The sequence below is a fragment of the Mustela putorius genome, unplaced genomic scaffold, assembly GCF_011764305.1.
Source record: "Mustela putorius furo isolate JIRA1106 unplaced genomic scaffold, ASM1176430v1.1 tig00003834_pilon_pilon_pilon, whole genome shotgun sequence".
Taxonomy (NCBI): Eukaryota; Metazoa; Chordata; class Mammalia; order Carnivora; family Mustelidae; genus Mustela; species Mustela putorius.
This window is the reverse complement of record NW_025421987.1, coordinates 134,657,423-134,670,414: the sequence shown is the minus strand read 5'-3', so window position 1 is coordinate 134,670,414 and position 12,992 is coordinate 134,657,423. Positions and strand designations below refer to the sequence as shown.

Sequence of the window (12,992 nt, the reverse complement as noted above, 5' to 3'; positions counted from 1 at the left end):
ATACTATTTGAAAGAAATCACGTTTTCTCAATAGATAACTCTAACTCTAAGCCAATTCTAGTGCATCCAGGGTATATAAATCCATGTGCAGTCATTGGATTACCAGGAAAAACAGCAGTTCTTAAAAAAAAATTTCCCTTGATTTTATTCTCTTTGTGAGAATATACTTATTTTAAATCCAAGACTGGGGTATTGATTGTTTGCATAACAGATTGCCACACACCTAGAAGGTTAAAGCAATACCTACTTATTAGCTCACAGGTCTGTATGTTAGAAGTTCAGTAAGGTATGGTTGGATTCTCTCTTCCAGGGCTCAAAGGTACATTCTTACCTGGAATCTCTCAGGAAAGAATCAGTCTCCAAGTTTATTCAGGTCATTGGTAGAATCTAGTTCATTGTGCTTATAGGACTAAGGTCTTATTTTCTTGCTGGCTGTTGGCTGGAGCTCACTCTCAGCAACTAGAGGTGCTTGTGGGTTCTTTTCACATAGCCTTCTTCATCTTCAAGCCAAGAGTGGCATGTTGAATCCTCCAGATATTTGAATCACTGACTTCTTTTGCCATCAGCCAGAAAAAATTCTCTGCTTTTAAAGAACTCATGTAGTTAAGTGAGGCCCATCTGGCCCATCTCCCTTTCTTAAAATTAACTATGCCATATAACATAATTTAATCATGAGAACAATTTCTCATCATATTCACAGGCTCCTTCCACTCACAAAGGGGAGAATGTATATCAGAGCAAATGTCATTTCAAGGTCATCTTAGAATTCTGCCAAACAAGATGGTTATAATGATTAATGGTAACGTGGTCATCAATATTTTTGTGCATTGAAGATCTTTTGAGTCTCGAGTCTCATGTTCAGCTATGAAAAATATGATAATAAGAATAAAGTAAGAATAAAATTGTTTTAAAAAAGAGAATAGAAAATCCACAGCATGATTATATTCCATGGAAAAAAGAGAGGAAGAAGGGGAAGATAGAAGGAAAAAATTGTGAAGGAATGGTCAAAAAGAAAACCACAGGCCCAGGATGTAGTCACTTATGCTAGGCCATGTCCCCAAACCTGAGTTTAAACCTAACCTAAGTGCAGTTTCAACCTCCCCCAGAAATGTAGTCTTAATGTGTCAGTCAGGAATTTTCTGGTCAGCACCAGTGAGGTAATCTCCTACATGGGCTGTCCATCCCCCACAGGAAGGCAACATAATCTGCATGATATGACTCTCTGCCCTCATCCCTAATGAAAGGTGACCTTGACTGGAACAATCCTCTATTTTCTTTTCTTAATAACTCTTGCTCCACCCTCCTTCCTGTAAAAACCTTCCACTTCGTACAATTCCTTTGAGCATCCCTCTACTGGATGGGATGCTACCTGATTTATGAATTGTTTAATAAAGACAATTAGATCTTCAAATTTCTCAGTTGAATTTTCATTCTTTAATAGGATGATAAACTTCAAATATTTTATTTGTCCATTTATACAAAATGGTGCTTGCCTACTTTGTAGTCTTTGTGCTTGTTTCCTTGAGCTGAGAGACAGGTGACTTGAATTCTAATCTCTGCACCTCTTCCTAACTAGAGGACTCTGGAAAGTCTCTGGGCTTCATTTGGTTCACGAAGATAATCATAGTGCACTTTCCTAAAGACAAGCAACCTCGAGGGCCTGTTTGACTCTAAGATTCAGGAAGTTGAATGTGAATGAGATGTGAAGAATGCATCCAGTTGTGGAGGGTGGAAGCTGTGTGTTTTGGGATATTTGACAGGTTCATATTTTGCTTCCTTTCAGTCTTACCTCCTCCAGGAACAGACAGTCCCTGTGGCTTCTTGTAGTGGGCCTCAGGTAGTTCCTATGGGTGTTGGGCCACTCTCTTTCCTCCTTCTTGGAAAAGTGAAAACTTCAAACCTCATTGGAACTTTTCTTCTTTTTTCAAATCACATTTCTGTTGTAGGTAGATCCTAAATGCAAGTCTATTTGCAAAGCCATGAATACCTGATGGGTATGACAGCAAAGTCCAGTAGAGAAAGAAGACTTTCTCAAAAGTCCATGAGTGACATAGAAGGCATCCTGGAATGGAGAGTGGAAAGGGAGGTGGCTTCAGATTTCCCTATTTTCATCCACTTTTAACTAGTTTGCTGACAGCCTCTAGGGAGCTTCACTCCTCAAAGGTCTCACTCTCTCCATGTTCCTTTTGGTTCTCAGAGCTTGAAACCCTCTGCTGTTTTATCCTCCTCACCAGCTGTCAATCATCCCATTCTCTTCCCTTTCCTTCCCTTCCCTTCCCTTCTAGCTAGAACTCTTGAAGGCCAAGGATACATGAAAATAGGGGAAAGAATGAAAGACAGCCATTTTCTGATAAAAATAATCAGAGTTTTATACTGCCAGTCAAAGCTTAGCAAAATTCCTGTATGACATTTTTATTTACAGAGCCACTGTTTCTTTTCTTGGTGTGATTTGGGTTGTCCTCTTCTGTTAATATGGATTGGTACATGCCCAGTCCTGTAAGTGAGTTGGTTTGGGTTTCTCTTGGGAAGAGTATGTAAGTTTCTCTGATCACTGGCTATTTCAATGCCTGGGAAAACACCAGTTTTACTCTTCATATTTGTGGTTTAAATGCTCCTTGCACTTAGGAATACATTTTTACTCATACATAAGGTTTCATTTCTAAAAAGTTATGTACAATTTTCATGTGCCATTGGATAATGCCATTAAACTGGTCAATATAATAAATCTAGGATGTTCAACTCAAAGTTTTAAAAATTGATTATTGAAGAAAATAGGCTCAAAATATGCTAGACTACTGTTGCTTTCCAAATTGAGATGGGAATCATAGGGTTCTATATTAATATGTTCATTTGAATTGAAAAATGAAATTAGATTGTCTGGATGGACAGGAACCCTGATTTGATGATTAGTTTGATGTTAGGAGTGGCTTTATCATCATGTTATATGAAAATAGTTTACCTGCTGCTACAAACTTTGTTATCAAGTAAAAGCATCCCAATATTCATAGCAACAATGTCCACAAGAGCCAAACTGTGGAAGAAGCTGTGATGCTCTTCCACAAATGAATGGATAAAGAAGATGTGGTTCCTATATACAATGGAATATTACTCAGCCCTCAGAAAGGATGAATACCTACCATTTATAATGACATGAATGGAACTGGAGAGTATTATGCTAAGTGAAATAAGTCAAGCAGAGAAGGATAATTATCATATACTTTCACTCATATATGGAACATAAGGGATAGCATGGATGACTGCAGGAGAAGAGAGGGAAAACTGAAGAGGAAGAAACCAGAGAGGGAGACAAACCATAAGAGACTCGATTCTGGGAACCAAACTGAGGTTACAGAAGGGAGGGGGACAGGGAGATGGGGTAACAGGGTGATGGGTATTAAAGAGGGCATGTTGGGCGCCTGCGTGGCTCAGTGGGTTAAGCCGCTGCCTTCAGCTCAGGTCATGATCTCAGGGTCCTGGGATCGAGTTCCGCATCGGGCTCTCTGTTCAGCAGGGAGCCTGCTTCCTTCTCTCTCTCCCTATGCCTGCCTCTCTGCCTACTTGTGATCTCTCTCTGTCAAATAAATAAATAAAATCTTTAAAAAAAAATAAAGAGGGCATGTTATATATCAAATGATCACAGGCTGTTATATGCAGCTAATGAATTGTTGAACACTACATCAAAAACTAATAATGTACTATATGTTGGCTAATTGAACATTATAAAAAAATAAGGTTGTGAGGGAGGAGTCAAGATGGCGGAGAAGTAGCCGGCTGAGACTACTTCAGCTAGCAGGAGATCAGCTAGATAGCTTATCTAAAGATTGCAAACACCTGCAAATCCATCTGCAGATCGAAGAGAAGAAGAACAGCAATTCTGGAAACAGAAAAACAACCACTTTCTGAAAGGTAGGACTGGCGGAGACGTGAATCCAAAGCGACAGGAAGATAGACCCTGGGGGGAGGGGCCGGCTCCTGGCGGCGGAGCAACGGAGCAACGGAGCACAAAATCCGGACTTTTAAAATCTGTTCCACTGAGGGACATCGCTCCAGAGGCTAAACCGGGGCGAAGCCCACGCGGGGTCGGTCAGCGTGGCCTCAGGTCCTGCAGGGTCACAGAAGGATCGGGGGTGTCTGAGTGTCGCAGAGCTTGCGGGTATTGGAACGGGAAAACCAGCTACAGAGACAGAGCCGACAGTAAGCTCCCAGCTCGGTGTTACCTTGAACCAGCCACAGGCTCGGTGAGCTCAGAGCGCAGCCGGAGGTCAGGCAGACGGGAGTAACTGGGCGCTGTTCTCTGAGGGCGCACTGAGGAGTGGGGCCCCGGGCTCTCGGCTCCTCCAGGCCGGAGACCAGGAAGCCGACATTTGTATTCCCGACCTCCGGAACTCTATGGAAAGTGCTCAGGGAACAAAAGCTCCCAAAAGCAAACCCGAGCGGATTACTCAGCCCGGCCCCTGGTAAGGGCCGTGCAATTCCGCCTGGGGCAAAGACACTTGAGAATCACTACACCAGGCCCCTCCCCCAGAAGATCAACAAGAAATCCAGCCAAGACCAAGTTCACCTACCAAGGAGTGCGGTTTCAATACCAAGGAGAGCAGCAGAATTCCAGAGGAGGAGAAAGCAAAGCACGGAACTCATGGCTTTCTCCCTGTGATTTTTTTAGTCTTGCAGTTAATTTATTTTTTTTTCTTTTTCATATTTTTTTCTAGCCTTCTGGTAAAAATTTTTTTAAACATTTACCCTTTTCTTTCTTAACGTTTTTAAACTAGTTTATCTAATATATATATTTTTTCTTTTTTATATTTTTCTTTTTTTAAATTCTTTTCTTTTATTTATTTTTTCCTTTTTTTCTTTCTTTCTTTTTGAACCTCTTTTTATCCCCTTTCTCCCCCCTCACAATTTGGGATCTCTTCTGATTTGGTGAAAGCATATTTTCCTGGGGTTGTTGCCACCCTTTTAGTATTTTACTTGCTCCTTCATATACTCTTAGCAGGACAAAATGACAAGGCAGAAAAATTCACCACAAAAAAAAGAACAAGAGGCAGTACCAAAGGCCAGGGACCTAATCAATACAGACACTGGTAATATGTCAGATCTAGAGTTCAGAATGACAATTCTCAAGGTTCTAGCCAGGCTCGAAAAAGGCATGGAAGATATTAGAGAAACCGTCTCGGGAGATATAAAAGCCCTTTCTGGAGAAATAAAATAACCAAAATCTAACCAAGTTGAAATAAAAAAAGCTATTAATGAGGTGCAATCAAAAATGGAGGCTCTCACTGCTAGGATAAATGAGGCAGAAGAAAGAATTAGTGATATAGAAGACCAAATGACAGTGAATAAAGAAGCTGAGCAAAAGAGGGACAAACAGCTACTGGACCATGAGGGGAGAATTCGAGAGATAAGTGACACCATAAGATGAAACAACATTAGAATAATTGGGATTCCAGAAGAAGAAGAAAGAGAGAGGGGAGCAGAAGGTATACTGGAGAGAATTATTGGGGAGAATTTCCCCAATATGGCAAAGGGAACGAGCATCAAAATTCAGGAGGTTCAGAGAATGCCCCTCAAAATCAATAAGAATAGGCCCACACACTGTAACCTAATAGTAAAATTTACAAGTCTCAGTGACAAAGAGAAAATCCTGAGAGCAGCCCGGGATAAGAAGTCTGTAACATACAATGGTAAAAATATTAGATTGGCAGCTGACTTGTCCACAGAGACCTGGCAGGCCAGAAAGAGCTGGCATGATATTTTCAGAGCACTAAACGAGAAAAACATGCAGCCAGGAATACTATATCCAGCTAGGCTATCATTGAAAATAGAAGGAGAGATTAAAAGCTTCCAGGACAAACAAAAACTGAAAGAATTTGCAAACACCAAACCAGCTCTACAGGAAATATTGAAAGGGGTCCTCTAAGCAAAGAGAGAGCCTACAAGTGGTAGATCAGAAAGGAACAGAGACCATATACAGTAACAGTCACCTTACAGGCAAAACAATGGCACTAAATTCATATCTCTCAATAGTTACCCTGAATGTTAATGGGCTAAATGCCCCTGTCAAAAGACACAGGGTATCAGAATGGATAAAAAAACAGAACCCATCTATATGTTGCCTCCAAGACACTCATTTTAAGCCCAAAGACACCTCCAGATTTAAAGTGAGGGGGTGGAAAAGAATTTACCATGTTAATGGACATCAGAAGGAAGCAGGAGTGGCAATCCTTATATCAGATCAATTAGATTTTAAGCCAAAGACTATAATAAGAGATGAGGAAGGACACTATATCATACTCAAAGGGTCTGTCCAACAAGAAGATCTAACAATTTTAAATATCTATGCCCCCAACGTGGGAGCAGCCAACTATATAAACCAATTAATAACAAGATCAGAGAAACACATCAACAATAATACAATAATAGTAGGGGACTTTAACACTCCCCTCACTGACATGGGCAGATCATCCAAGCAAAAGATCAGCAAGGAAATAAAGGCCTTAAATGACACACTGGACCAGATGGACATCACAGATATATTCAGAACATTTCATCCCAAAGCAACAGAATACACATTCTTCTCTAGTGCACAAGGAACATTCTCCAGAATAGATCACATCCTCGGTCCTAAATCAGGACTCAACCGGTATCAAAAGATTGGGATCATTCCCCTCTACATTTTCAGACCACAATGCTCTAAAGCTAGAACTCAACCACAAAAGGAAGTTTGAAAAGAACCCAAATACATGGAGACTAAACAGCATCCTTCTAAAGAATGAATGGGTCAACCGGGAAATTAAGGAAGAATTGAAAAAAATCATGGAAACAACTGATAATGAAAATACAACGGTTCAAAATCTGTGGGACACAACAAAGGCAGTCCTGAGAGGAAAATATATAGCGGTACAAGCCTTTCTCAAGAAACAAGAAAGGTCTCAAATACACAACCTAACCCTACACCTAAAGGAGCTGGAGAAAGAACAAGAAACCCTAAGCCCAGAAGGAGAAGAGAAATCATAAAGATCAGAGCAGAAATCAATGAAATAGAAACAAACAAACAAAAAAAAACAATAGAACAAATCAACGAAACTAGGAACTGGTTCTTTGTAAGAATTAATAAAATTGATAAACCCCTGGCCCGACTTATCAAAAAGAAAAGAGAAAGGACCCAAATAAATAAAATCATGAATGAAAGAGGAGAGATCACAACTAACACCAAAGAAATACAAACTATTATAAGAACATACTATGAGCAACTCTATGCCAACAAATTTGACAATCTGGAAGAAATGGATGCTTTCCTAGAAACATATAAACTACCACAACTGAACCAGGATGAAATAGAAAGCCTTAACATACCCATATCCTGCAAGGAGATTGAAACAGTCATTAAAAATCTCCAAACGAACAAAAGCCCAGGGCCAGACGGCTTCCCGGGGGAGTTCTACTGAACATTTAAAGAAGAACTAATTCCTATTCTCCTGAAAGTGTTCCAAAAAATAGAAATGGAAGGAAAACTTCCAAACTCATTTTATGTGGCCAGCATCACCTTGATCCCAAAACCAGACAAGGATCCCATCCAAAAAGAGAGCTATAGACCAAAATCCTTGATGAACACAGATGCGAAAATTATCACCAAAATACTAGCCAATAGGATTCAACAGTACATTTAAAGGATTATTCACCACGACCAAGTGGGATTTATTCCAGGGCTGCAAGGTTGGTTCAACATCCGCAAATCAGTCAATGTGATACAACACATCAATAAAAGAAAGAACAAGAACCATATGATACTCTCAATAGAAGCTGAAAAAGCATTTGACAAAGTACAGCATCCCTTCCTGATCAAAACTCTTCAAAGTGTAGGGATAGAGGGCACATATCTCAATATCATCAAAGCCATCTATGAAAAACCCACCGCAAATATCATTCTCAATGGAGAAAAACTGAAAGCTTTTCCGCTAAGGTCAGGAACACGGCAGGGATGTCCATTATCACCACTGCTATTCAACATAGTACTAGAGGTCCTAGCCTCAGCAATCAGACACAAAAGGAAATTAAAGGCATACAAATTGGCAAAGAAGAAGTCAAATTATCACTCTTCGCAGATGATATGATACTATATGTGGAAAATCCAAAAGACTCCACTCCAAAACTGCTAGAACTTGTACAGGAATTCAGTAAAGTGTCAGGATATAAAATCAATGCACAGAAATCAATTGAATTTCTCTACACCAACAATGAGACAGAAGAAAGAGAAATTAAGGAGTCAATCTCATTTACAATTGCACCCAAAACCATAAGATACCTAGGAATAAACCTAACCAAAGAGGAACAGAATCTATACTCAGAAAACTATAAAGTACTCAGGAAAGAAATTGAGGAAGACACAAAGAAATGGAAAAATGTTCCATGCTCCTGGATTGGAAAAATAAATATTGTGAAAATGTCTATGCTACCTAAAGCAATCTACACATTTAATGAAATTCCTATCAAAGTACCATCCATCTTTTTCAAAGAAATGGAACAAATAATTCTAAAATTTATATGGAACCAGAAAAGACCTCGAATAGCCAAAGGGATATTGAAAAAGAAGGCCAAGGTTGGTGGCATCACAATTCCAGACTTCTAGCTCTATTACACAGCTTCATCATCAAGACATCATGGTACTGGCACAAAAACAGACACATAGATCAATGAAACAGAATAGAGAGCCCAGAAATAGACCCTCAACTCTATGGTCAACTAATCTTCGACAAAGCAGGAAAGAATATCCAATGGAAAAAAGACAGCCTCTTCAATAAATGGTGTTGGGAAAATTGGACAGCCACATGCAGAAAAATGAAACTGGACCATTTCCTTACACCACACACGAAAATAGACTCAAAATGGATCAAGGACCTCAATGTGAGAAAGGAATCCATCCACATCCTTGAGGAGAACACAGGCAGCAACCTCTTCGACCTCAGCCGCAGCAACATCTTCCTAGGAACATAGCCAAAGCAAGGGAAGCAAGGGCAAAAATGAAGATGCCCTTCAATGGACGAATGGATAAGGAAGATATGGTCCATATACCCTATGGAGTATTATGCCTCCATCAGAAAGGACGAATACCCAACTTTTGTAGCAACATGGATGGGACTGGAAGAGATTATGCTGAGTGAAATCAGTCAAGCAGAGAGAGTCAATTATCATATGGTTTCACTTATTTGTGGAGCATAACAAATAGCATGGAGGACATGGGGAGTTAGAGAGGAGAAAGGAATTGGGGGAAATTGGAAGGGGAGGTGAACCATGAGAGACTATGGACTCTGAACAACAATCTGAGGGGTTTGAAGTGGTGGGGGGGTGGGAGGTTGGGGTACCAGGTGGTGGGTATTACAGAGGGCACGGATTGCATGGAGCACTGGGTGTGGTGAAAAAATAATGAATACTGTTATGTTTAAAATAAATAAAAAATAAATTAAAAAAAAATAATGGATGGGGACCAGAAATTGGATCCTTATGCCCAAGTAAAGCAGGATTTCATCCAGCACTTCTCTCAGATGGTCAAAGTGCTGACTGAGGATGGCATGACCCACCTGGAGACAGGAGATGGAATTGCCTGGCTTACGAAGGTCTTGGGATACAGTGCTATCCAAGGCAAGTACCAGTGGGGTTTGACAGTGCTGATAGATTTTCAGGAGCTGGTGGAGCCAGGGAAGCAGGGTGCTGATAGTCTCCAGCAGGACCTGACTGCGGGCTGGTGTGTGGAAATGCTCCAGGCTTTCTTCCTGGTGTCAGATGACATCATGGATTCATCTTTCACTGGACGGGGCATACCATGATCTATAGGTATCACAAACCTGGCATAGGTTTGGATACCATCACTGAAGTTTTGTTTCTGGAAGCATATATCCACCACCTGCTAAATTTTTACTGCCAAGAGCAGCCTTATTATCTGAAACCATTTGCGCTTTTCCTACAGAGTTCCTATAAGACTGAGATCAGATGGACCCTGGACCTCATCACAGCCCTCCAGGATAATGTGGATCTTGGCAGAATCACTGAAAAGAGGTATAAATGTATTGTCAAGTACAAGACTGCATTCTATTCATTCTGTGTTCCTGTGCCTGCTGCTGTGGATATGGCAGGCATAGATGGGGAGAAAAGCATGCCAATGCCAAAAGAATCCTGCTGGAGATAGGGGAGTTCTTTCAGAATCAGGATTATTACCATGATCTCTCTGGAGACCCTAGTGTGACAGCTAAAATTGACACAGACATCCAGGACAAAAAATGTAGTTGGCTCGTTGGTTCGGTGTCTGCAGCAGGCCTCTCTAGAACAGTACAAGATCCTTCAGGAGAGTTATGGGCAGAAGGAGGCCAAGAAGGTGGCCCTGGGTGAAGATGCTGTATAAGGAGCTGAACCTGCCAGCTGTGTTCATGTGGTATGAGCTAGACAGCTGCAGCCACCTTCTGGGCCTCATCGAGCCATGCCTCTGCTCCAAGCCATGTTCCTGGGGTTAACACACAAGGTCTACAGAGGAAAAAGTGACCTAAAGACAGAGGAAAGGGGGCTCTTAATAAATTGTCTAACCTTCCAAAAAACAACAACAAAATGATCAGTTGGATTTATGTTCTCAATTCTTCACTCATCACCCTTGCAGCAAAGGGAGTACATTTCCCCACCTCTTTGATGTTGGACTTGACCATGTGACTTCATTTAAGCAATGGAATCTTAGCAAGTGGGATGCTAGTAAGGATTTTAAACATGTTTGTGTGATTTGTTTCACCTCTTGGGCTTATGCCATCGGCCTTGATAAGAAAATGCTTAGGTTCAATGTTTTTTAAGTTTCTCTTAGGGTTTATGTGAACAGGAAGTTTGAGGCACCACTATAGATATATATATATATATAACTGTAATATATCTTACAGATCCTTTGGTAAAAAGACCTTTAAAGACTCTAAAATCCCAATTGCAAACATTGTTATACACATGAAGGTTGGCATCTGATCTGCTTTCTGGGTTTGCTTAGTGATGTTCCACCCAAGCTGTAGTTTCATTGCTAAAATAGAGACGTATATAAAACACCAGTTATCTAGATCTTTGGCCTATGATCTACAAACAGTAATACAAAGGCAAAATTTTTTTTTTTTTAATTTTTTATTTTTTATAAACATATATTTTTATCCCCAGGGGTACAGGTCTGTGAATCACCAGGTTTACACACTTCACAGCACTCACCAAATCACAAAATTTGAAAATGAAATCTGGCAACAATATAAAGGAACGTCTTAATTCACCTATGAAAGAAGACATTGAGACTCTTCTGCAACTGCAAAGTAGGTTCAATCTTAGCAATTCCCCCATTTTGGCATTACATGAAATTAGTTTCATTTAGGAAACTCCTGAAGACTGAAGCTCTGAAAGTGGAGGTTTGTGATCCTTGGGGCTCTAGTGTGAATAAAGACCACAGCCTACTCAATATCCAAGATAAACATGACTCCACTTCCTGGAATATTTCACTTACATACCATATTAAGTTGGGAACTCTTATGGAACAGGATGTAAAGTATATAATAAACTTTAAAAGATATCATCCAAGACTTCTAGGAAATTTTGAAATTATAGTAAGATCTAGCAGCCCTACCTCCAGGACTTGTGTACACATAGTTCATCCTTTTCTGCTGGTAGGAATTCTTTAGTGAAATTCTGGAGAAACCTACTTTAAGGGCTTCACCTGCTTAAAATGGTCCTTGTTGCACTGGGGAGAGAAGGAATTGCAAACATCACTAATGCCTATACTTCATGTTGCTCAGACACAGCCCTTGACATCCAAGGCCCTTTTGCTGGCCTTTTTCTTGAGGTTATTCTACTTATGGGATTTGAGAGCAGTTTGTGGAAGTTCTGGAGGGTTTTCTTCTTGGCTGACATTCAAAGGGGGATGTTTTTTGCTTGGATTACCAGGAGGTCGATATCTTGTTAACAGCGATGACAGATTGTAGGGACTCTAAGACAGCCTCATACCAAATGTGAAACACCCAATATATTTATGAAATCATTTAATCCATAATCACAGTGTATAATGAAAGGCGCTGGTGCTTTGGCATTGGCATTTACAAGGCCGACACCATGATATGTTTCTGTGAATTACAGATTCAGCGAACTGTGTAATTTATGAGTCATGAGAAAAAGGATCCATCTGGGCACTTCTCAAAGCTTGTTGAAGCAAGATGACATCTTTAATCAACATGAATATAAAAATCACACTATTGGGTTATTTACCTGTTCTGAGCAATGCCACATTCCTCTGGTCCCTACTGTTTTCTGAGGGATTGGGGAGTCAGAGAGGATAACATTCTTTTCAATTTTGCTGCAGAGATGCTATAGATGTGGTGTAATTATTGTCTTTTGCAATTCAGAGCCAATAGAGTTTGACTTGAAGGTCACTGCTTGTATTGACCTTGAAAAATTACTTGGGTTACCTTTCATCAGAGAGCTCAAGAGCCAAAATTTGGCCCTAAATGAAACTATAGAAAGAGCATCTTTGAGGTTTCTATGGACTCTGGGCCTTCTCATCATTTTCCATAATGGAATGCAACCCTTCTCTGAACTCTGGCCATGCTGATCTCTATTTCAATGGGTCATTACTGTGCTCACAGCTCTTTATTTCTTTATGACCACCTTAGAAAGGTCCCATATGTCGGCCTCTACAATTGCATTTCTGTGTTGCCTTTGGGACTGAAGGTCAAATTTAATATATATTCAACAAATCCATATTTTCCATTATCTGTGGTGTCTTTATCTGGAAGGTGCTGATAATAAGATTAATTTTTATGGTGGTCATGAGAGTGAAATGGTCAGCAAGTGTGAAGCACCAGTATATTGGTGCTCAGTTGATGTCAGTTGGAGTTCTTTCCCCATACCAGTATACATATTCAGTAGGTACTGCCAGGATATGGAAAGAATGCTGGGGTGTAGTGACATGCCCTCTCAGTTTTTATGGGTATAGGTGA

At 40.3% G+C, this 12,992-nt stretch overlaps 1 pseudogene; it reads left to right on the top strand.

Moving 5' to 3' along the window:
* Nucleotides 1-9,084: 9,084 nt before the first annotated feature.
* LOC101670845 lies at nucleotides 9,085-10,597 on the top strand (annotated as a pseudogene).
* The last annotated feature ends 2,395 nt before the right edge of the window (nucleotides 10,598-12,992 follow it).